The 22,909-nt window shown below is 40.4% G+C and overlaps 1 protein-coding gene across 2 annotated transcripts in view; it reads left to right on the top strand.

Moving 5' to 3' along the window:
- Positions 1 to 11,130: 11,130 nt before the first annotated feature.
- Positions 11,131 to 22,909, top strand: part of LOC138978642 (tripartite motif-containing protein 2-like) — a 273,078-nt gene continuing 261,299 nt past the window's right edge. For both annotated transcript variants that reach the window (XM_070351409.1, XM_070351407.1), the window contains exon 1: positions 11,131 to 11,227. The gene's annotated coding sequence lies outside the window, so the exon portion shown is untranslated. The remainder of the gene's footprint in view (positions 11,228 to 22,909) is intronic.

The raw sequence follows: 22,909 nt of genomic DNA, 5'->3' as shown, positions 1-22,909 counted from the left end.
TCGCTTTAAAGGCGATGCAACTTTCACGGTGACCACATTATAAAACATCAGAAATTGTGAAAGAAACAATTGAAAGTCAGCAGAGACTTTCTTCCGAGATTTGTTAAAATCTCTTAGCAGAGAAAGAGAGAGAAATAAGTATCCCTTCACAGACAGCCTATTGGGAGCATCAGACCCTCCTCAAGGGGGACCGAGATTTACAGAGCAAAGTCCCTTTGTGGGGGACGTATCGCAAGGTAATCTAGTCCTGAGGAGGACCATTGTATTTGTACCTAGACCAGACACGTGTTTCGACACTATTGTGTCTCATCAGTGGTCAGGTGGTACTGATGGCGAGAGTTGTCAACCCATGGTATCCAACTAAGAAGCAAACCATTCTCTGAATGGTAGCTTCTGTTGGCATGGGAGACTACCCTCATCTGACAACCCCAAGAGGATATCTGTGAAGGGAAACACTTTGATTAAAGGCCAAAGTGTAGAATTGATATTTATTAAGAAAGAATTTAGAAATTTAGACAAGTTTTAACCAAGAAATTAGGTTAAAACAAGGGAAATTTGAAAAAGCCTAAAGGGAGGTAACTCTGTACCAGCCTGCAGATCCAGAAATGGATACGCGAACAAGTTAGATCTAATTTTGAAAAGGTTAAACAGGAAAAGCGGTCAACTTTTCACTGCTGTTCAACACAGGACTTGGTAAAGAAGAAGTTTTCTGCCTTATTCAATTGGATCGCTTTAAAGGCGATGCAACTTTCACGGTGACCACATTATAAAACATCAGAAATTGTGAAAGAAACAATTGAAAGTCAGCAGAGACTTTCTTCCGAGATTTGTTAAAATCTCTTAGCAGAGAAAGAGAGAGAAATAAGTATCCCTTCACAGATTTTATATATATATATATGTCTATGGCACTGACCTTGCACGGGTCTGGATCACCACTTTCCCTCCCGGCCAGCAGTCTGTCTCTTAATCTCTCTCTGGCACTCTCACACCACCACTCTCATACTAGCACAGGTCTAGCGGCACCACTCTCACTCTGGCACTCATCACTAAGACGGTACTACACTGGCACGGGTCTGGCACACTTTCACTCGTGTCTAGCAGTCTCTCTGGAACCGTTCTGGCGCTCTCAAGGTCTCTCTCGCTCTGGTACTACCATTCTCACTCTGGCACTCTCACACTGGCACCACCATTCTCCCTCTGTCACCACCAATATTCTCACTTTATTACCACCATTCTTAAATCAATCACCACCATTCTCACTCTGGCACCACCATTCTCACTCTGGGCTAGCAGTCGCACTGGAACCGTTCTGGCACTCTCAATCTCTCTCTCACTATCTGGCACTAACAATCTCACTCTGGCACTCGCACTCTGGCACTCGCACTCTCACTGTGGAATCACGCTGTTGGCTCTGGTCTTGCCCGGTGTAGGATCCGGTCCGGTCCCCCCTCTGAAGTAGTCCCCCGGGGGACCAATTCGTGGCAAAAACTGCTCTATAATGGTCCTCCCTTAGACATCCAGCCTCGTTTTTCTCAGGCATTCAAGCCATTTTCAATCTATATCTTCGTCCGGTATTATTTAGTGCACAGACAGCAATCTCTTTGTTTGACTATATTTTGCAGAACATAAAATAGATCTGATTAATATTGCCGTTCAAAAGAAAAATCACATGAAATAAAATGAATAATAAATAAATACTGATAAGAAGAAATGAAACCAGTCTCTGATTCTTTCCTTTCTTTTCTCTGAAATTGCTGGTAACATTACTAACATTGTAACAAGAAAAACGAGGCTGGATGTCTAAGGGGGGATCATTATAGAGCAGTTTTTGCCACGAATTGGTCCCCCGGGGGACTACTTCAGAGGGGGGACCACACCCACACGCACAGAGACAAACACACACATGCACATCAATCACGCTGGTACAAGTCTTGTAGCGGGCGGGACAAACACGTACAGATACACAAACACACACATACACACACACACACACACACAAATACACACATAAATATTGGAGGGAGTTGGATTCGAACCCACGACTTGGGAGTTGACAGTGTTTGAACACTAGTGTCGCTCTTATCCCCGCGGCCACTCTGCTCGCTTGAAAGTCTGAGAAAAATTAGTAATTATAAAGTTAAAACTGAGCGGTATGTTCACTGAAAATAAAATGAAGAAAAAAAACCCCTGGATCAAACAGTGGACCACAGAACGATTACAACATTTATTTCACTGGCCAGCTACCAATGTTCGTCAGTGGACATAGAGCTGGGTGGTTGATGATGTTTCATGTCCCTTTGATTCAGGGCCGATTACATTTCGTGTTCTTTCTCGGTTCAGTTTCATGGCGGTCTCCGCCGTGTTTGAAACTATTTACACTGGTCTGTCACGGTAAAAATAGGAAGATTCTGAAAACTCAGGGACATGAAACTGACACACACACCACACCACACTACGCGCGCGTGCGCACACACACACAATAATCACACACACACACACACGACTAGTCTCGGCGCAAGGTGAAAGGGAAGTAAACGCTCTTTTGAGGGGCTGATAGTTCACATTGCAAACACAAGAGTTTATGTTACTTCCCTTGGACTCTTCATATTTTCTCATTATTCCGCGACGATGCCTCTTGTCTCTCTATTGTCTGCTAGTCAAACAAACAAACAACCAACCAACCAACAAACCAACCAACCAACCAACAAACAAACAAATGAATACAAAGGAAAACTGGATAAGAGCTAATGACACTCTTAGTTGGTTTTTATCACTGAGTGGCCCAATATAGCCTACTTTTCGCTTTTCGCCCGGAGGCTAGCTGATCTCAACGAGCTGTAGGCCCTAGTGCTTGGCCGAGCCCAAAAGTAAATTAAACAAGAGGCGAAGCCTTCAAGGCTCCCGTAAGAAATCGACAAACAGTAACACAAACTCAATCACTCCATCACACACACACACACACACACACACACACACACACACACACACACACACAGTTAAAACTAACGCATCATATCTACTCCATGTATAATTTTCATAAGAAGGCAAACAGATAAAATGACACACACACACACATGTACACACACACTATTAAACTGCATCAGCATAATTATCATGGCAAAGCTTATCTACAATCCGCCTACCCTAGAGCTTGCCGGCGTATCAAGATAATATATTCTTGGAATTGTCATACGACTGAGAGTTAAAGATATGGGCGTCACGATGGTCACACTCAGACAGGTTCACATGAGGTTATTTTCCCTGGTCCTCGCACTCCGAAGTCTATGATATTGTCCAGTGACACGTTGTCCTGCTGGCAACCAGCTCCGCGTGCTTGGGCATGAACGGTCACAAAGAAGACCATTATCTCTGTGTGAAAGCTATTAAGGTCAATGATAACAGAAAAACCGTGTACTTCCTCACTGCAGCCCTGGGAAGCTTTTTAATCCTGTCCCACTCAATTATCGGGATGTTCCTGTGGTAGCACAACCTCTTGTTTAGAGTACACTATGCACTATGTCTTTGTATCAGAGAGTTGTAATGTTAATTTGTAAGGACGTCCTTTCCTGAAACAAATGAAAAGTTGGATTACAACGCTGCAGTGTTCTCTGCCCTGGATTGTAGCTTGCCCGTCGTAAATCAGCAGTAGATATGAGGGTACTGTGTTCAATTGGAAATCTACCATATGCAATTTATATCGCGCACATATTCAAGGCGCAGATTTATTTATGCCGTGTGAGATGGAATTTTTTTTTTTTTACACAATACATCACGCATTCACATCGGCCAGCAGATCGCAGCCATATCATTTCGGCGCATATCCTACTTTTCACGGCCTATTATTCCAAGTCACACGGGTATTTTGGGGGACATTTTTATCTATGCCTATACAATTTTGCCAGGAAAGACCCTTTTGTCAATCGTGGGATCTTTGACGTGCACATCCCAATGTAGTGTACACGAAGGGACCTCGGTTTTTCGTCTCATCCGAAAGACTACGCACTTGAACCCACCACCTAGGTTAGGAAAGGGGGGAGAAAATTGCTAACGCCCTGACCCAGGGTCGAACTCGCAACCTCTCGCTTCCGAGCGCAAGTGCGTTACCACAACATTTTACTGCAGTAAAATTGAAATCAAGAATGCTGCAGTCAAACGGTGCTGTTGTTTTACTGCAGAAAACCTGTTTACATTTTTTCTGCAGCATTTTGTACTGGCTCCTGGCGGATTATGACATTATTCAGTTATTCTGGAGAAAAACCGAAATGCAGGAGAAACACTGTCTTTACTGCAGCATTTCTGCATAATGTCATCTTTCGCCGAAGCAACGTTTTTTACTGCAGTAAAACAGTTTTTCTGAAGCATAATGTTTACTTGGTTTTCTGCAGCATTATTGCGATTAACTTTTTCTTCAGAATAGTCTGTGACAGTTTTTCTGGAGAAAAACGAACGACCTTGTAAAGTAGCGTTTGTATTCGTCGCCCCCTGGGATAGTATAATAGTTTGTAACTATTGGTAATTCTGGATGAGTCCATCTCTCGACAGAGGGGGGCTCGCGTGCTCCAACATTATAATGAGCCAGTACAAAATGCTGCAGAAAAAGTGTAAACAGGTTTTCTGAAGTAAAACAACAGCACCGTTTTACTGCAGCATTCTTGATTTCAATTTTACTGCAGTAAAATGTTTTGCTCCAGAAAAACCCGTTGCTTCGGCGAAAGATGACATTATGCAGAAATGCTGCAGAAAAGACAGTTTTTCTCCAGGATTTCTGTTTTTCTGCAGAATATTTGAATAATGCCAAAATGCTGAAGAAAAAGTGTAAAACAGTTTTTCTCCAGTAAAACAACATCACCGTTTTACTGCAGCATTCTTGATTTCAATTTTACTGCAGTAAAACTGTTTTACTGCAGAAAATACGTTGCTCTCGCGAAAGATGACATTATGCAGAAATGCTGCAGAAACAAACAGTTTTTCTCCAGCATTTCTGCTTTTCTGCAGAATAACTGAATAAAGCCATAATCCGCGAAGGATGCAATAGGTACCTGCCATGTGGCCACTTTTTCCACTGCTGTCCTCAGTCTTATACTTTTCATCAAGACTTGTCACCATGCCGAGTGGATCTAAATTCGGAAGTCGCCATGTGGCTGAGGCATATCTGACATACTCTCAGCGTCGATCTTGTTGTAGCTTATCCTCCTTTCTGAAACAAAAGGCAAAATACGATTAGTTGTGATGACTACAACCTACACAAATATAAACAGTGTTTTGATACTGAATCATGGTCGGGTTATACAAGCCACTTTACCTATGCAGCATGGGAACCCTACAATATGCGAAACATATCAACTGACTGCAGCAGCCTGGTTCCTAAAATAATTTTGACGGTCAACACAGTCAACACACTATTCACAGTCCATTTGTTTGGACGACTGTCGTTGTCTCAAAACTCGCATTCTACCTGCTGTCCAAAAGAAGCTAATCTTACGTTGTGCTGCCTTGAAAGAAAATGCCAACAAAGACAAGGAAGCTGTTGTAATGTAAGTTTACCAAACGTTAGCGAATCATGATAGTGCGTAAACAGCAAACAGTACAATCAAAGAATGAAACGCGATATGTACAGATCTATAGATCTAGCATTCAAAAACTGTCTTTCAAATTTAAGGAAGTTGTTGCAAGGAACCACATTTTACAGACAGAACCTTGACAGAGCTAGCATGTTTTGAAACTGAGGCAAAATCGTAATAATTTTGACTTTGAGAACAGATTCATTCCGTTTCTTTATATCTGCATGTTCAAATAAATGGTGGACAGTTTTAAACGGGCAGAGTACACTTCAGACTCAACTGCAACTGCAAGTTTTGAAATCCACGTAGTAAATCGAACCAAGAACAAAGACATCCAAACATTACAGGCACTTCAGATCAACTCATTTCATTAGAGGTGACTGCCTAGCACTGTGTTTGATAACCATGTCTGCTGAAATAAAAAGAAATTAAACAAAACGGATTATCAGTAAGCTTAGGTGACACGTTGTAAGAGTGGGAGACACTAGATCTGTCTGTACTTACCGGGGACACGACTGCCAGATCGACACTGCGCTTTCGACAGCTCTTCCTCGCGCGCGCAGACACTGGAAAAACGCTGTGCAGATCAAACTGTAGGAAATCTCCTTTGGTATCTTCTTTATCTATTTTTTTTGAGCTAAGAAACCGAACAATGTGAAATCGTCTTCCCCAAATCGGCGAATGCAGAGGTGAGAACTGAAAAGTGAATCTATACCACAATCCTTCACGCGACCTGACCGCTGATCTTGACCAACCCGTGACACACGACACAAACCAGTCGCCTGCTTTTACACCCCCCCCCCCCCCCCCCCCCCGTTTTACATGGTTATACACTGACTTTAACTACACACATGCCGACGAAATGTTGATCATTAAATGATTAAGGGGGGACAGGGTAGGCAAGCACTTTTTTTTATTATTTTGGAAACAGCTTGCTGCTTGTTTGATTTTTGCAAGCAGAATAACCTAATTAAGGGAAACCATTTTAAATTTTGAGTGAAAAGCAATTTTTGGGGGTTTTATTCACCAAAATGTGAAAAAAACGTTATAAAATGTGCTTTTTTTAAAATGTTGCAGTTTGTGAACCAGTGCATGTTTTGATCCAATTTTTCTTCTTTGCAGCAATATGTGTGTGTTTAATAATTCTGTGTATCGAAAAGCATTTCTAAGCAATATATTATTTTAATTTAGCATTTTCAGTTACCGGTTCAGTTTTGATAAGAAAAATACATGAAATCCTAACTGTCAGACTCATAAAAACCCAACCAATGCACTGAACTCTTATTCCATACACAGAACTGATGCTGTACAACTCATAAACAACATATACAAAAACTGAACAAATCCATCAAGCCTTTCAAAAGTTGCAACATTTTAATTGTAGCGTTTTGTCTGAAAATTACATTCAGAGAAAACAGCATTTTAAAGATTTGAACCAGTACATAAAAAAACCAGTAGCACAGTGCACCCTGAATTCATATGTTTTTATCAGAATGACCACTTTACTATGTAGGGAAAAGGATTTGACAATCAAATTATCAGGATTTTTTTTATATACATCATATGAAAACAGCCATCTTTGTTTGTACCGATATGAAAACATGAATCAGAACCAAACTGTCAGACTCATAAAAACCCAACCAATGCACTTAACTCTTATTCCATACACAAAACTGACGCTTTACAAATCATAAACAACATAAACAAAAATGAAACAAATCCATCAAGCCATTCAAAAGTTGCAACATTTTAATTACAGATGTTTGTCTGAAAATTACATTCAGAGAAAACAGCATTTGAAAGATTCCAACCAGTACCTCAAACTAGTAGCACAGTGCAGCCTGAATTGATATGTTTTTATAAGAATAACCACTTTACTATGATGGGGAAATGATTTGACGATCAAATTATCCAGACTTTTTTTAAAAAATCATTTGAAAACTCATCTATGTTAGTGCAGATATGAATCAAAACGAAACTGTCGGACTCATAAAAACACAAGGAATCCACTGTATTCTTATTCCATGCACAGAAATGGTGCTTCACAAATCATAAACAACATATACAAAATTGGAACAAATCCATCTTGCCATTCAAAAGTTACAACATTTTAATTACCACATTTTGTCTCAAATTACATGTAGAGAAAACAGCATGTAAAAGAGTCTCACTAGTACCCCGGTAAACTAGTACCACAGTAGAGCTTGAATTAATGGGGTGGTTTTTTTTTTAACCAGAATAACACTTTAACTATGAAGGGGAAATGATTTGATAATCAAATTATCAGATTTTTTTGATTTAAAAAAATATTATATGAAAACATTAAAAAAGTCAATTATCTGTGTTTGTGCTGATATGAAAATATTGATCAGAACCAAACTGTCAGACTCATAAAAACCCAACGGATGCACTGATTTCTTATTCCATTGCATAGAAATGATGCTTCACAAATCATCAACAACATTACATAATTATATATACACAAATGGAACAAAGCTATCAAGCCATTCAAAAGTTGCAACATTTTAATTACAGTATTTCTGTGCTCAATCCTAACACTGCAGCAAATTTCTGTAAAGCTGAATGTCCCTTTCCATGTACCAACTTGGTCATACGCGGATTATTTAAAATGCAACTTTACCACCCGAAGCGTTGCAAACACCGGGAGAAGAGTAAACAACTGCAGACTTGAATGGACACTCATATGCACTCCAGATGCAGGGCCTTTGCAAATCCTTGGGCTGATGAATCACCTTCTTTCATAATCAGACTGCTATCAGACAAGCATTCAGTACAGGATATAAACCTTTCAGCAATAGATTGAGCTGATCAATGTTGACAAAAGCCCAACACATGTCAGCGGAGTGACGTTGCACAGTACCAGTATCCATATCTGCTTGTGATGGGTCAGAAGATGGCAAAGTATCTGTATCTTCTTATGGTTGGTCAGAAGATGGCAAAGCTGATGTTTCTGCTGTGGAAGAGGGTAGTTCCGGTTTAGCAAACTTTTCCATCAGGTCAATCTTTCTCCTCGCTGCCACCACAGGAGGACTGGCTCTCCCCTTGCTCCAACCTAATAAATACACAAACACTGATTTAATATTTGATACAACTGTCCATGGTTTTTGTTTGTAATAAGCTGCAAATTTTAAGACTCAATATAAACGTCAACAAGTGCTTGTACTTTATTTTGCAAATGACCATGTTACATGGGGTGTACCTCAACTTTTTGGCTAGGCTGGTAAATCAGAAATCCCAATCAGCCCCCAACCACTGAACCAGGCGGGTTTTCTTACAACCACCTCAGCGGCTCGTACCCACATATGTCGGTTGACGAACACACACACACACACACACACACACACAAAAGACATTCATTAATTGGCCCCTATCACAAAATGTACATGTCAAGTTTACTATGGGATTTGAGTAACCACACAATCACATACACGCAGGAACTAATACTGAAACTAGCTGAATTATTTTCTTTCTTTCTTTCTTTCTTTTCATATTTTTCTTTTAAAATTAATTTATTTCATCACACTTGCTATGTATTTGCTTGTTTCTTGTCTGTTGTCTGTTTTGTGTGTGTGTGTTCTGTGTGTGTGTATACATTTTCAGATTTCCTAAACCTAGCACTGTTTGCAGGTGATCTTTATGCTTTTGATTCATGAGTTGCATCCCCAGTCCTTTAGTTTAACTCTTTTTTTTCTTTGGTGAAGTAAATTGGATCTATTTTTTTTATTCCTTAGTTAATGGAAAAGATTTGACAACAATATTGCTGTCAATGATAGGTTGGTCAGCCATGCTGGTGTAAACCAATCCTTTAGAATTAGAGAACGCTCTCTAGTAGGGTACTTATTTTCCTACGGTCAATGACCAGAAACAGAAACTGTGTCAGTCGTACATCGCTCAGATGCTGCTTCTCAGTTTGACCCCAGACAAAGAATACTGATGACATGTTACACCATAGTAAGCTCTCAAGGACTGGCCAGCGAAGAACAATAAAATAGGGGTTGTGAAGACGATATCACAGAGATGATCGAGGGAGGGAGGGGGGGGGGGGGGTGTGCGGCGGCGGCATGGTCAGTAAATTGGATCAAGAAACCCGCAAAATACTTCAGACACAAACTGTTTATCATTTACCTGCAAACCCTAACACATTCTTACAACAACAACAACATAACGATGTGCAATAAATCACGTTGTCAAACAAACAAGATCGAAAAGAGAAAGAAGCAAAACCCACCTCGTCGAGTCAAGAATCTTAGAATGTCGTCTGCTCAAATACGATCATGTTGGTTCATTTCGGAGTGTTGTTACTTCCTTCTACTGTTCGCTGCTGCTGGTTCATCTTTCTCTGATATTTCTTGCCACTATGCCGAACATTTCCAATGTTAGGGTTGTTCTCCGCAGCTCAAAACTTTGAAAAATGCTGCTGAATCGGTGAAAACGTCATGGATTTGTTGACACCGGGGGACTGATAAGTTGTCTACTGCGCTTGCGCCAAATGCCTTTGACCTACATATATTTGCATATATTAATTCCGGGGTTTCGGTTGGAACGGATTCTCTCTCTTTGTGCCTATGTCAACGGAAATTCCCCAACGGTGATGACGTCATCTTGAAGAACGGAAATTTCCACACAGTTTGAACAGCGAAGGGTCATGTCATGTGCGCACATTTACCAGCACGGAGTATCCAAAGTTGACCATTTTTTCGATTTTTTTGATAAAACACAGACAAAAACAACAAAACATCGGTTTGAAAATGGTTTTATTTACATGAATACATGTCTAAAATGACAAAAGCAGATTATTGAATGCATTCCAGGATGTTCAAAGGTGTGAAAAATGCAACAACCCCAAAAAGGTGTATGAGACCAAAAATAACTCATTTTGCCTACCCGGTCTGCCCTTAATTGCTTCAATACTCTGAAGATGTTGCTTGGATAATAACCTGGTGAAATTAGTATTTCGGTGTTCAGTCAAATGTTAAAGTTTCTATCACATACACACGCACGCACAGACAGACATCGCATAGGCTACACTTACGTGAGCCATAGACCTATATAGGTCCCTGCGTGAGCCAATGAGGGTGTGACAGTGCCGCTTCAACTTTTATTAAAAAAAACCGGATATGACGTCATCAAAGACATTTTTTGAAAAAAATGGAAAAAAAGTCTAGGGTTATCATTCCCAGAAATTCTCATGTAAAGTTTCATGAAGATCGGTCCAGTATTTTACTCTGAATCGCTCTATACACACACAGACACACAGGCGTACGCACACACACACACCGTCACATACATACACACACACACACACACACACACACACACACACACACACACACACATACACCACGACCCTCGTCTCGATTCCCCCTCTATGTTAAAACATTTAGTCAAAACTTGATTAACTGTAAAAACCACCAAAAGCAAACCTGCATAACTGGGTGACAACATTGCAAGCGATTCGAATCCAAGGGAGGGAACACGAAAGTTGACTCGTTCTGTGACTGAAGTAAGAAATGGAGAGTAGCAACCCCTGACTCTCGCGTGGCGTGATTTGCTTTTTGTCAGCTTTGCAGCCGACTTATTTTGGTTGTACACAAACCCCAATCCTTCAGCCGTTGCGGTGCTTCACGGATCAAAATAAACCGTCGGTGAGTCACAATTACATTTTGAATGTCTTATTGTTCCTATCAGATCATATTCACACTCATTTTAATGACTGATCGCAAGATAACACCAACTGAAAGCAGACGATCGGTCGAGGAAGACACAGACATTGTGAAATTCTCTGAATGTTGTTCGTTCCTTTGCAAGGTCGATCGTTTCCTTTTCGGGACTCCAGCATAATTGCCCGAGCCAGCCGAGTTCAAGGGTGAAATAGATAATTTATCATAAAGCATGTCTGGAAGCTAATAAGCTTGGTTTTGCGGAATGGAGCTAAAAAAAGCGAGGAGTCAGAGGACACTCAAATTCCTTCTTGCCTCGAGCACTGACTTGTCATCTTGATAATGTGACGGGCACTCTTGCTGTGTTGCCTTGGTCACTTGGTTAAACTGGGAGTTGAAGACCCGACAGGTGAGAGAGAGGTTGTACTTGAACGACTGGACTGTGTTGGGCATCTAAACACTTCAGAATCGGGCACGTATAGCTCTGCAATAGTCTGTTCCTATTGCTATTGTTGTTATTGTTATTGTTTGTGTTGTTGTTGCTAGTGTTACTGTGTAGTGTCCATCAACACATTCTGTGACATACTGTGCACGCCGCATCGATCTGCTTCATCATTCTACTTGCATGATAGACCATATGGATGATTCATTGGTTGCAAGTTATTGAGTAGAAAGTGCCAATCATATATATATATGGAGGTCTCCCTTTTGCGTACTTCGGAGCGGTGTCACGTGATACGCAGAAATGGGTTGGAGGGCAAGAAGCGGAACGGCTAGTAGCGTCAGTGCGCCGCTCGATGATTCGGGAGTGTTTTAATTGAATAATGTCAAAATCAGGAACAAAAACGGTCGACTAGCCAAAAGAGAAGTACATTACATCATTGAGTGACGTTGCTAAAGTGCGATACTTGGAGAAATTGACCGAAGCTCTTTAGTTTCAGATTACATATAATTTCTGCTTCAGTGTGTGTGCATGAGTTTTCATTTTGTTATTATTTAAGAACTTATAGTTCTATTTCTAACTTTGTATGTTTATGTGTGAAGCTCTTTAGTTTTAGATTACCTATTATTTCTGCTTCAGTGTGTGTGAGTTTTCATTTCATTGTTATTCGAGAAATGGTATTTCTAACTTTGTATGTTTATGTTTGGAGAAGCGATTCTTTTTTCCTTTTTGGGATCAAGTCTGGTGTCTGCTTTAGTGCTTACTTTGATATTACCTTAGAACATTTATTGTGAACCTGTAAATGTGTAATGTGTGTGTGTTTTTTTTGTTCTTCTTTTTTATTTTTTCTATTTCGTTTTACTTTAGTGCTGCTGAAGACAGTAACTAAAAATTTCCCTGAATTCAGTGTTACGAGTTTTTTGTTTTTAATTTTTATATATATGTTGACAATGACAGTTCAGTTAAATAAAGCGTTGAACACATTATATGTATTTTAATTTTTACCAATCTGTCACTCTGTGAATGTGAAGCTGGTGTGAGTGTGATATTTAACACATTACTTTTGATTTGTACCTAATCTCTGCCTTTGTTAGCTCCAGTAGGTGTGTTTTCAACAGTTTTGTTCAATTTTGTGAAACGTTACTGTTTTGAGACAAACCAGACACATATTTTTCCGTTTAGGACAGCTGGGCTCAACATATTAACTTTGTTGACTAAACAAAGGAGCCATTACACAGATACACACTCATTCTGACAATCACTCACCAGATTCTTCACAATTAAGAAATGTCTCAGATAAGACACACGCAAGCTTTAAAAAAAAAGTCTTCAGAACAAAAACGTTACTGCAACAACAATGTATTTATTAGTTCTTACTAAAATCACATGCTTCAATAAAAAAAAAAGGATAAACTGTACAGACATGCTATTAAACCAGCACTGATTAAGGCACACACTTGGAGTCAAAAAGCTATGGCATCAACATAAGCAGTGTTGAATCTGTTTCAAATTGCACACTTCAGTCAAAAAGCTATGGCATCAACATATGCAGTGTTGAATCTGTTTCAAATTGCACACTTCAGTCAAAAATCACATGTCTGACAATGAGTGAATTAGTGTTTCCAATCAATGAACGGTAACTGTTTACATATAAAAACTGACAAAAAAGTGAGAAAAAAAAGAAAAGAACTGTACACACACACACTTGGCATCAGATCTCAAAATCAAATAAGGAATAGTGCTGAGTCTTGAAAATGCTTTGAATTATACACACTTGAGCCAGGAAGCAAAAAAAGGAACTACACTCATGCCAGCCAGCACAAGTCATACAGATACTGTACACAAGTCAAATCAATACTGTGTTTCAGGTTTGGCATCCACATAAACAGTTTTGTTTCTGTTTTAAATCACACACTTGTCAATAAACTATACAGACATGCTAACCAGCATTGATTAAGGCACACACTTGAGTCAAAAAGCTATGGCATTAACATAAGCAGTGTTGAATCTTGTTTCAAACTGCACATTTCAGTCAAAAAGCGAGAGAATCGGTGTTTCAATCATTAGCAAAATTAATACTGCTGTTGAGGTTTGGAATCAATGAACAATAACTGTTCACACATCAATACTGTCAAAGTGTAAAAAGAAAAGAACTGTACATGCACCCACATACTAAGCATCATATCTCAAGATCAAATAAGGAACAGTGTTGAGCCCTTGAAAATGTTTTCAATAATACACACTTCAGTCAGAAAGCAAAAACAAAAAAGTAACTACACACATTCCTGCCAGCACAAATCATATAGATACATAAGTAAAATTAATACTGTTTTTCTAGTTTGGCATCCACAGAAGTTATGTTTATGTTTTTCCTGTTGATTTTTTTCAGCCACGCTCTCCTTCTTTTCTCCAGTAAATCTCGGTGTCTTCCTCCAGCGTCGACTTTCGGAATTCTGAAAAATGCAAGAGCATTTTCCTGTTGCTTCGGCTTGTGCAACCGATTATGCAACAAGTATTCACCATCTTGAATGAAATTTAGCCAAATCGTCGACGCAAATACGGAATCGCCGCAGCGAAACTTCGCGATCGGCACCACGCTTCCATGTTTTCGCTAAGCGGCGCGGTGGCTTCTTGCCCTCCAAGCCCCGGTGCGCACGAAGTGATGACGTCAATAGGGAGACCTCCATATATATCTTGCAATCTAAATCCCTCCACTTCAACACAGTGTGTGTGACCATGCATCTGCAACCATTCAAAGAAAAGAAATAATCTATGTAGGTATGCTAATGTTCCCCATATCACACGATTCTGCCTTTTCTTCTTATCTCTCACAGCATATATATACATTTTATTGCTATGGTAATGGTATAGACCTTTTCGATATCTCAGCATGCAGCTCTCGCGAGACACGCTCTTTTGTTAGGCTTCAAACGTCGCAAGAATTTCTAACCTTCGCTTTTGCAGCTAGCGCGATGTCGCTGTACCACATGCTTTGCTATGCTCTGAAGTTTGCGAGAGATTACGAGAGCTTGGAATACCGATAGGGACTCTATTGGTCGCTGTTGTGCTGATTGTGCCATGTATTACAGGATGACTGTTTGTCTAGCACTCACTGGCAGGTGAACAGGCTTCTAATACTATATGTTGTCCGTCACTGAAGATCATTGTCAAGTTTTGACCATTTGATGATGTCGTATCGGGCTTTTTGCAAAAGTTGAGGCCACACTGTCGTGACCTTTTTTTTATTTTTTTTTTAGGGTAAAAAAAAAATTGTCTGTTTCTGGTCACCCGACCGACCCTAAATTTCGGAGCCGACCCTAAACTTTTTTTTTCCATTTTTTTTTTTTTTTTGGTGGTAAAGGACAGGGTGAGAAAATGAACAACAAAAACGAAAGTCCGCTGACGATTGAAGGGGCATAACCCTACATCACAGTTGTAAGGGACATCACTCTATGTACTTCCTGTAAAACCACCAAACACCGAAGCATTCACGCTGCGTTGAAATATGGAATCTAAAGGTGATGTTCGACACGTTCTGGCGTTGACGCTGGAGAAGTACATTGAGAAGTACATTGCTACTGTTTTTTGACTATTGCATTTTATTTGGAAATAGGCAGAGCTAGAGACAAATGCCTGTTTTACACTGGGTTCACGTTGGTGGTATCAATGGCTCGTTACTAACTCTTGAGCATACCAGTAATTAGGATTTGGTCCCTTTCCCAAATTTGAACCCACGAACCAAGGATCACAAGTTCAATGCACTCCCAACTGTGCTACTGAGGCCCCAGCCTTCTTCTAAAATTCCCATTTGTCCAAGCTCAAGATGTAAGATGTCTCAAGTCTTCTTTTCTGTTTCATCATGGAAATATCAGACCAGATAAACAAAGAAAAACATGTCATACTCTTTCAGTCTTTGTCACAGATTTGTAAATGTGTTGAGTGTCTTGTCTCTATGTATAGTGAATCCAGTCTCTTTGCGCGATTTTTAAAGTTAGTTTTATTGGTGTACATTTGGGGTAAAAAAAAAAATAAATAAATAAAAAAAAAAAAACCTACCTACCTACCCTATTTTTTTTTAGCCATGTTACCAGAAACAGACCAAAAAAATTTTTGGACCTTATAAGAGTGGTTTCATTACAGTTAGGAATGAAATGTGAAAGCATGAGAATTGTGATAATATTGTCTAGCTGGAGATAGTTTCGGTATGTAGTCTGATGTCACTTTACGCATTCTGATATTTCAGGTCAAACTAATTAATTACCTCAAGATTGTTCTCAGGCCTCGGTCTTCAGTCACTGATGCATACAGTAGAACCTCTCTCTTAAGACCCACAAAAATGGGTGAAAACCAGGTCTTAAAATGGGGGTCATTTTACAGAGGTTATGAACAGAAAGTCTGAGAAAACAAGGTCTTAAAAAGGAGGGAGTCTTAAAATGGGGGTCATTTTACAGAGGTTAAGAACAGAAAGTCAGAGAAAACAAGGTCTTAAAAAGGAGGGAGTCTTAAAATGGGGGTCATTTTACAGAGGTTATGAACAGAAAGTCTGAGAAAACAAGGTCTTAAAAAGGAGGGAGTCTTAAAATGGGGGTCATTTTACAGAGGTTAAGAACAGAAAGTCAGAGAAAACAAGGTCTTAAAAAGGAGGGAGTCTTAAAATGGGGGTCATTTTACAGAGGTAATGAACAGAAAGTCTGAGAAAACAAGGTCTTAAAAAGGAGGGAGTCTTAAATTGGGGGGTCTTAAAGGGGGGTTCCAATGTACTGTTTTTGATCTGGCCCCTGGCGGGTGGACTATTTGATAGAAATTAATATGTAAAGCGCTTAGAGAACAATAGTTTTGACAAGAAGTTGTGTTGGCAGAGCGACTATTTTGTAGACTGGACATTTGACCTGTACATAATTTCATTCCAGGTGCAACTAAGTATTGTTTTCTGAGTCTGTGAACAAAACTGCTTGTACCTTGCTTCTCTCTCTCTCTCTCTTTCTCTCCCTCACAAACTCCCTCTCAAACTTGCTCTCTGTCTGTTTTGTTACAGACAAGAACAAAAGATTTGTGTGACATTTTATGATAATCAATTTACCTCTGCATTGAGTTTTATTCTGGACAAAAATCACAGAATTACATTCTAGAGCTTTAAGTGTACATCATCTTCAAGATATTTAAAAGACCAGCAGTTTATGAATACAGGTATACCCTTCATCAACATTGAAGTAATCTTTCATAATAGAACTCAATCTTTGTTCTTTTTTCTTTAATGCTTCTTTGCATTTTTTTCCCTCATTATCTATCAAATATTAAGTTAACAGTCATCAGTTATTTTTTGTTATTTTTTTCTCCCTACCAAAAGTGCATCACAAAAGAATTCTGTGCAAGCAAAGCTCATAGTTATACAATACATTAAGATGTTCGAGTAAATCCACAAGATGACAATGTTGATTTTAACTGGAATTTTTGTTCCGTATCAGAATGGCTCGGATATGTTATTCTTACCATGCAAACAATTTTGTTTTAAAGTAAAATCTTCCTGTAGAATCTGTGCTCTTGGACAAAGATAGAGAGTCCTTTGATGTATTGTGTTCTTGATAACCAACAAACAAGAGCCAGATGATGAAAGTTTTGTGGAAGAAACTCCCAAATCTTGCCAGTGTTTGCCAGAGATTGGCAGATCAAACAGCTCCAACCATTTTGTCCATGTGAGAAAACTGTTAGGAGGACTCTGAAGAAGGGTCAGCGATGTTAGGAATTTTCTCTTTCTTTTTTCTCCTTCTTTCAGTTTCATGGTAGACAGTTTCAGATGCTAACCTGAAATTGAACCTTCAATTTTCATGAGCTTTCTGACATAGATTATACTAAATACTAATGGAGTTTCTGTGATTTCCTCTTACCCAGACAGCAATTTGATACACTGTACTTTTGTAAGTTGTCCTGCGTGTACATTTCTTCACAGGATCAAGTGATTGATGCTGGCTGTTAAGATTCAGGTACATGTTGTCATTTGAAGCTCCCTAATCTTAGATCCGTAGTGCTGATTTAGTTGTCTTTGCTAGGATGGCCCTGTTATGGCTTTGTGAATGAAAGCAGACTTTCTGTTTCTGTGGTGGAATGCCCTGTACCTTGGAATGGAGCCCACAATTGAGAGCTGTTGTAAATAATCTAGATCTTCTTGTCGGTGATCCAATGGACACACATTCTTGGGATGGCTTTTCTGGAATGCTTGCATACAACAGATACGCTCATGATCATATGTATATATTGTGTCTCAAGAATGAAGAAATTGTAGATGACTTGTAGCATGTACTCAAACAGAGACATAGAGAGCATGTCTCTGATTCAAGGTAGCCAAAGTAAAACAGGAAATCATAAAAAGGCTAACCTAAAAAAAGGTCAGGGGCGTTTCATGTCTTTGCTTACTTTTGTTGCCTATTCGGTTGGTTTCAGTTTGATCATGTTGGCATTGATCATTTTGTCAATCAGAATTCACTTTCTCTCAGCATCTTTTGCTGCCTTGGAAATATTGTACCAAGACAGATGCTGCATGTGTGTGTATGTGTGGAGGGGGGGGGAGGGGGGATGGTGCTGGAACATGGATGACTTTTTTTCTCTTTTTTTCTTAACGTACTAAGTACTACTTTTTGTGAGGAATCATAATTCCATTGGCATTTCCAAGCCACACAGTTGGAGAGTGAAGAAATACTGCTGACGTTGATTTAGCAGATTCTCCGTGTGCTGCGTCAAAACGTTCATGCCTGGTTTTGGAATGAAATACAACAAAGAGATGAACAAGGGAGGGGAAAAGTCGAAAAGTGGTACATGTAGCGAAAAAAAGGGAGTCATGAGGGAAACAGACTCTTTCTGATGTTCTGTCCATCGAAATTGTCCACGCCTGTCTGGTACAATGTAAAACCCCCTTTCAAGCCTTCCAAAAATCTGAGAAAATCAGGTCTTAAAAACATGGGAGTCTTAAAACGGGGGTACATTTACAGAGGTTGTGAACAGAAAGTCCGAGAAAACATGATCTTAAAAGGGAGGGAGTCTTAGATTGGCGGGTCTTAAAAGGGGCTTCCACTGTACAACAACGAGGAGAAGAAAGAAAGGGGAGAAGTCGAAAAGTGGTTGAGAAAAAAAGGGGTAATGAAGGAAACAGATTCTTTCCGATGTTCTGTCCACCGAAATTGTCCACTCGCGCCTGCTACAGTGGTACCCCCCTTGTAAGACTTGGGAAAATCGGAGAGGATCAGGTCTTAAAATGGGGGTACATTCACAGAGGTATCAACAAAAAGTCTGAGAAAACATGGTTTTAAAAGCTCCCTGTCCCCTATTTTTTCACCCCTAGGAATGTATTCAAAGCTGGCAGAGAAAATCGCCAGTGGGCGGGGTGGGGGGGGGGGGGTGGACTGCACTGGCTGGGCTCTCCTCGCCTCCCTCTCTCAGTCTCACACCTGCAAACACCTGGACAACAAAGGGAGAGATCATTGAACCTGGAAATAGACACATTACAGGGATTTTTCACCTGACTTTTTTCTCCTTTCTTTTTCTATTCTATCTTGTCCCTAATCAGCTGGCAAAGGGAAGCGACCGTTTGAAGTTGGCAGGCGTCGTCAAAGGGAGGCGTAGAGGCGTGAGTTTGGAGAGGGCTTTACGGTCCGGGCAAAGAGACGCAGGCCAGTCAGTGGTGGTCGTATCTTTCTCACGGACCTTGCGTTCCTCTCAGTTTTGGCTCAGTCCACGATTTGCCTTTACCGTAGAGAGTTCCGGGGGGGTTGCTGTAAAGGCGGTCCTTTTCCGTAGAGAGTTCCGGGGGGTTGCTGTAAAGGCGGTACTTTACCGTAGAGAGTTCCGGGGGTTGCTGTAAAGGCTGTCCTTTACCGTAGAGAGTTCCGGGGGGGGGGGGGGGGGGTTGCTGTAAAGGCGGTACTTTACCGCAGAGAGTTCCGGGGGGTTGCTGTAAAGGCGGTCCTTTTCCGTAGAGAGTTCCGGGGGGTTGCTGTAAAGACGGTCCTTAATTCAGCCCGAAGTCGACTTCGCGAAGTCTCCAGCAAGTCTTTTTGCCGAAAAACTCAATACTAAAGCTCCGTGCGGCCAGCTTCGCGAAGTATATTTCGCGTAGTCGACTTCGCCCAGTAAATTTGAGGCTTTATGTTTCAGTGTCTAGAATGAATGTTGTATGGAGTTCCGGGGTTGCTGTAAGGGTTCGTTCAGTGTCTAGAATGAATGTTGTATGGAGTTCCGGGGTTGCTGTAAGGGTTCGTTCAGTGTCTAGAATGAATGTTGTATGGAGTTCCGGGGTTGCTGTAAAGGTTCGTTCAGTGTCTAGAATGAATGTTGTATGGAGTTCCGGGGTTGCTGTAAAGGTTCGTTCAGTGTCTAGAATGAATGTTGTATGGAGTTCCGGGGTTGCTGTAAGGATTCAGGGTCTAGAATGAATGTTGTATGGAGTTCCGGGGTTGCTGTAAGGATTCAGGGTCTAGAATGAATGTTGTATGGAGTTCAGGGGTTGCTGTAAGGGTTCGTTCAGGGTCTAGAATATATGTTGTATGGAGTTCCGGGGTTGCTGTAAGGGTTCGTTCAGTGTCTAGAATATATGTTGTATGGAGTTCCGGGGTTGCTGTAAGGGTTCGTTCAGTGTCTAGAATAAATGTTGTATGGAGTTCCGGGGTTGCTGTAAGGGTTCGTTCAGGGTCTAGAATATATGTTGCATTGAGTTCCGGGGTTGCTGTAAGGGTTCGTTCAGGTTCTAGAATATATGTTGCATTGAGTTCCGGGGTTGCTGTAAGGGTTCAGGGTCTAGAATCATATGTTGTATGGAGTTCCGGGGTTGCTGTAAGGGTTCAGTGTCTAGTATAAGTTGTATATATTTTTTATTTACCCCTTTCGGCTCCTCCCAAGGTACATAATATCTCTTTGTAACATGGTTGTTTAACTAAAAGTTAAACTACGGTTTTAAAAAAGCAAACGAACAGAGGGAAAACTGGGATACATTGACATTTAAATCTAAAAGTAAAATCGTTGTCTGAATTGCTAACCAGTTCCTGGATGGTCATTACTTGTCCTTTTCTCCATCCCTCTCTCATTTTCCTTCCGCCCCCCCCCCCCCCGCCCACCCCCCCCGCCCACCCCCCCCCCCCCCCGCCCCATGAGGCCCTGTATCTCCTCATGGCTTTAGGTGAAACAATGGTTTCAAACAAACAAGAAACGCATTGTGTGGATTTTGTTTCTCATCGCTCCAAAGGGAATAATCTTTGGTGATGGTGATAATTTGTGTGAGAGTGAGTGAGTGAGTGAGGGTATTTTTTTCTTCTTTCATTTTTCAACTGCGATTCGTTAATTCGTATTGCGCATTCATTATATCAACGACAATGAACCAGGAAGCAAAGAGCAAACACTCTCTTTTTTAGCCTGTCATTCTAACCATTGGTGGTTATACACAAACATAGAAACGGTGATTCACAACTTTACGCCGCATGCAAACATATTGATTTCAACCCAAAAAATCTGTAATTGTGCGCACTGCAATTAGAGTAACGTATGAATCAGCCGTAACTTGTTTTCTGAAAAAAAATCGTTTATTTTTCTCGGGGTGGGGGGCGGAGGAGGGGGTTGAATAGTAAGTACTAGGCCTATTGTCATACGAAGAGAGGGAGAGATGATGATGACGATGGAACTTTATTATAGAGAGAGAGGGTGTGGGTGTCAATGTCTGTTAGAAGGAGCAAAACCACGATATAGACTGTTTGAATTGGAAACGCATCCAAGCTGAACACTAACAGTGCTGATCAGTGTCAGGATCTCGTGTGTTAAAGGCCCACTCCGCCTCGTAAAAACAGATTGGCTCACTGTCTCAGATCTGGCCAGGCTTTTATATGGGATTAGACCATCCCTCCACTTGGTCACATGCCAAAAATCAACACCTTGACTGCATGCTGTGGTGAAGTGGAACTTTTTGATGAATAACCCTGACTGCTTGTCGTGGTGAGGTGGAACTTTTTGATGAATTAATTTCCGAAAAAGTGACCAGTGCCTTTTATAAAATTAGTTCTTTTAAACTAAAATGCCAGTGTGCACAGAGAGAACCCCGGCTGTTAATTTTTGGTATGTGACCAAGTGGAGGGATGGTCTAATCCCATTGGGCCATATGAAAAATAACAAGTCGCGTAAGGCGAAATGACTACATTTAGTCAAGCTGTGGAACTCACAGAATGAAACTGAACGCACTGCATTTTTTTACAATGACCGTAGTCCGCCGCTTGTGCAAAACGGAGTGAAACTGACGAGCCTGTTCAGCGCGGTAGTGGTTTCGCTGTGCTGCATAGCACGCTTTTCTGTACCTCTCTTCGTTTTAACTTTCTGAGCGGGTTTTTAATCCAAACATATCATATCTATATGTTTTTGGAATCAGGAACCGACAAGGAATAGGATGAAATTGTTTTTAAATCGATTTCGGAAATTTAATTTTGATCATAATTTTTATATTTTTAATTTTCAGAGCTTGATTTTACTCCAAATATAACATATTTATATTTTTTTTGGAATCAGAAAATGATGAAGAAGACGATGAACGTAATTTTGGATAGTTTTATAAATAAATGATTTTAATTACAATTTTCAGATTTTTAATGACCAAAGTCATTAATTAAATTTTAAGCCTCCAAGCTGAAATGCAATACCAAAGTCCGGCCTTCGTCGAAGATTGCTTTACCAAAATTTCAATCAATTTTATTGAAACATGAGGGTGTGACAGTGCCGCCTCAACTTTTACAAAATGCCGGATATGACGTCGTCAAAGACATTTATCGAAAAAATGAAAAAAAACGTCTGGGGGATATCATACCCAGGAACTTTCATAAAAAAATGTCATACAGATCGGTCCAGTAGTTTACTCTGAATCGCTCTACACACACACACACACACACACACACACACACACACACACACACAGACACACACACACACACACACACACACACACACACACACACACACACACACACACACACACACACACACACACCACGACCCTGGTCTCGATTCCCCCCTCTATGTTAAAACATTTAGTCAAAACCTGACTAAATGTAAAAAGGAGGGAGTCTTAAAATGGGGGTACATTTGCAGAGGTTATATGAACAGAAAATGTAAGAAAACAGGGTTTTAACAGGGAGGAGGTCTTACATTGGGGATCTTAGAGGGGGAGTTCCACTGTACTGCAAGTGTTCTTATTAATGTGACCC

Source organism: Littorina saxatilis, linkage group LG10 (genome assembly GCF_037325665.1).
Source record: "Littorina saxatilis isolate snail1 linkage group LG10, US_GU_Lsax_2.0, whole genome shotgun sequence".
NCBI lineage: Eukaryota > Metazoa > Mollusca > Gastropoda > Littorinimorpha > Littorinidae > Littorina > Littorina saxatilis.
This window is presented reverse-complemented; position numbering and strand designations above follow the sequence as displayed.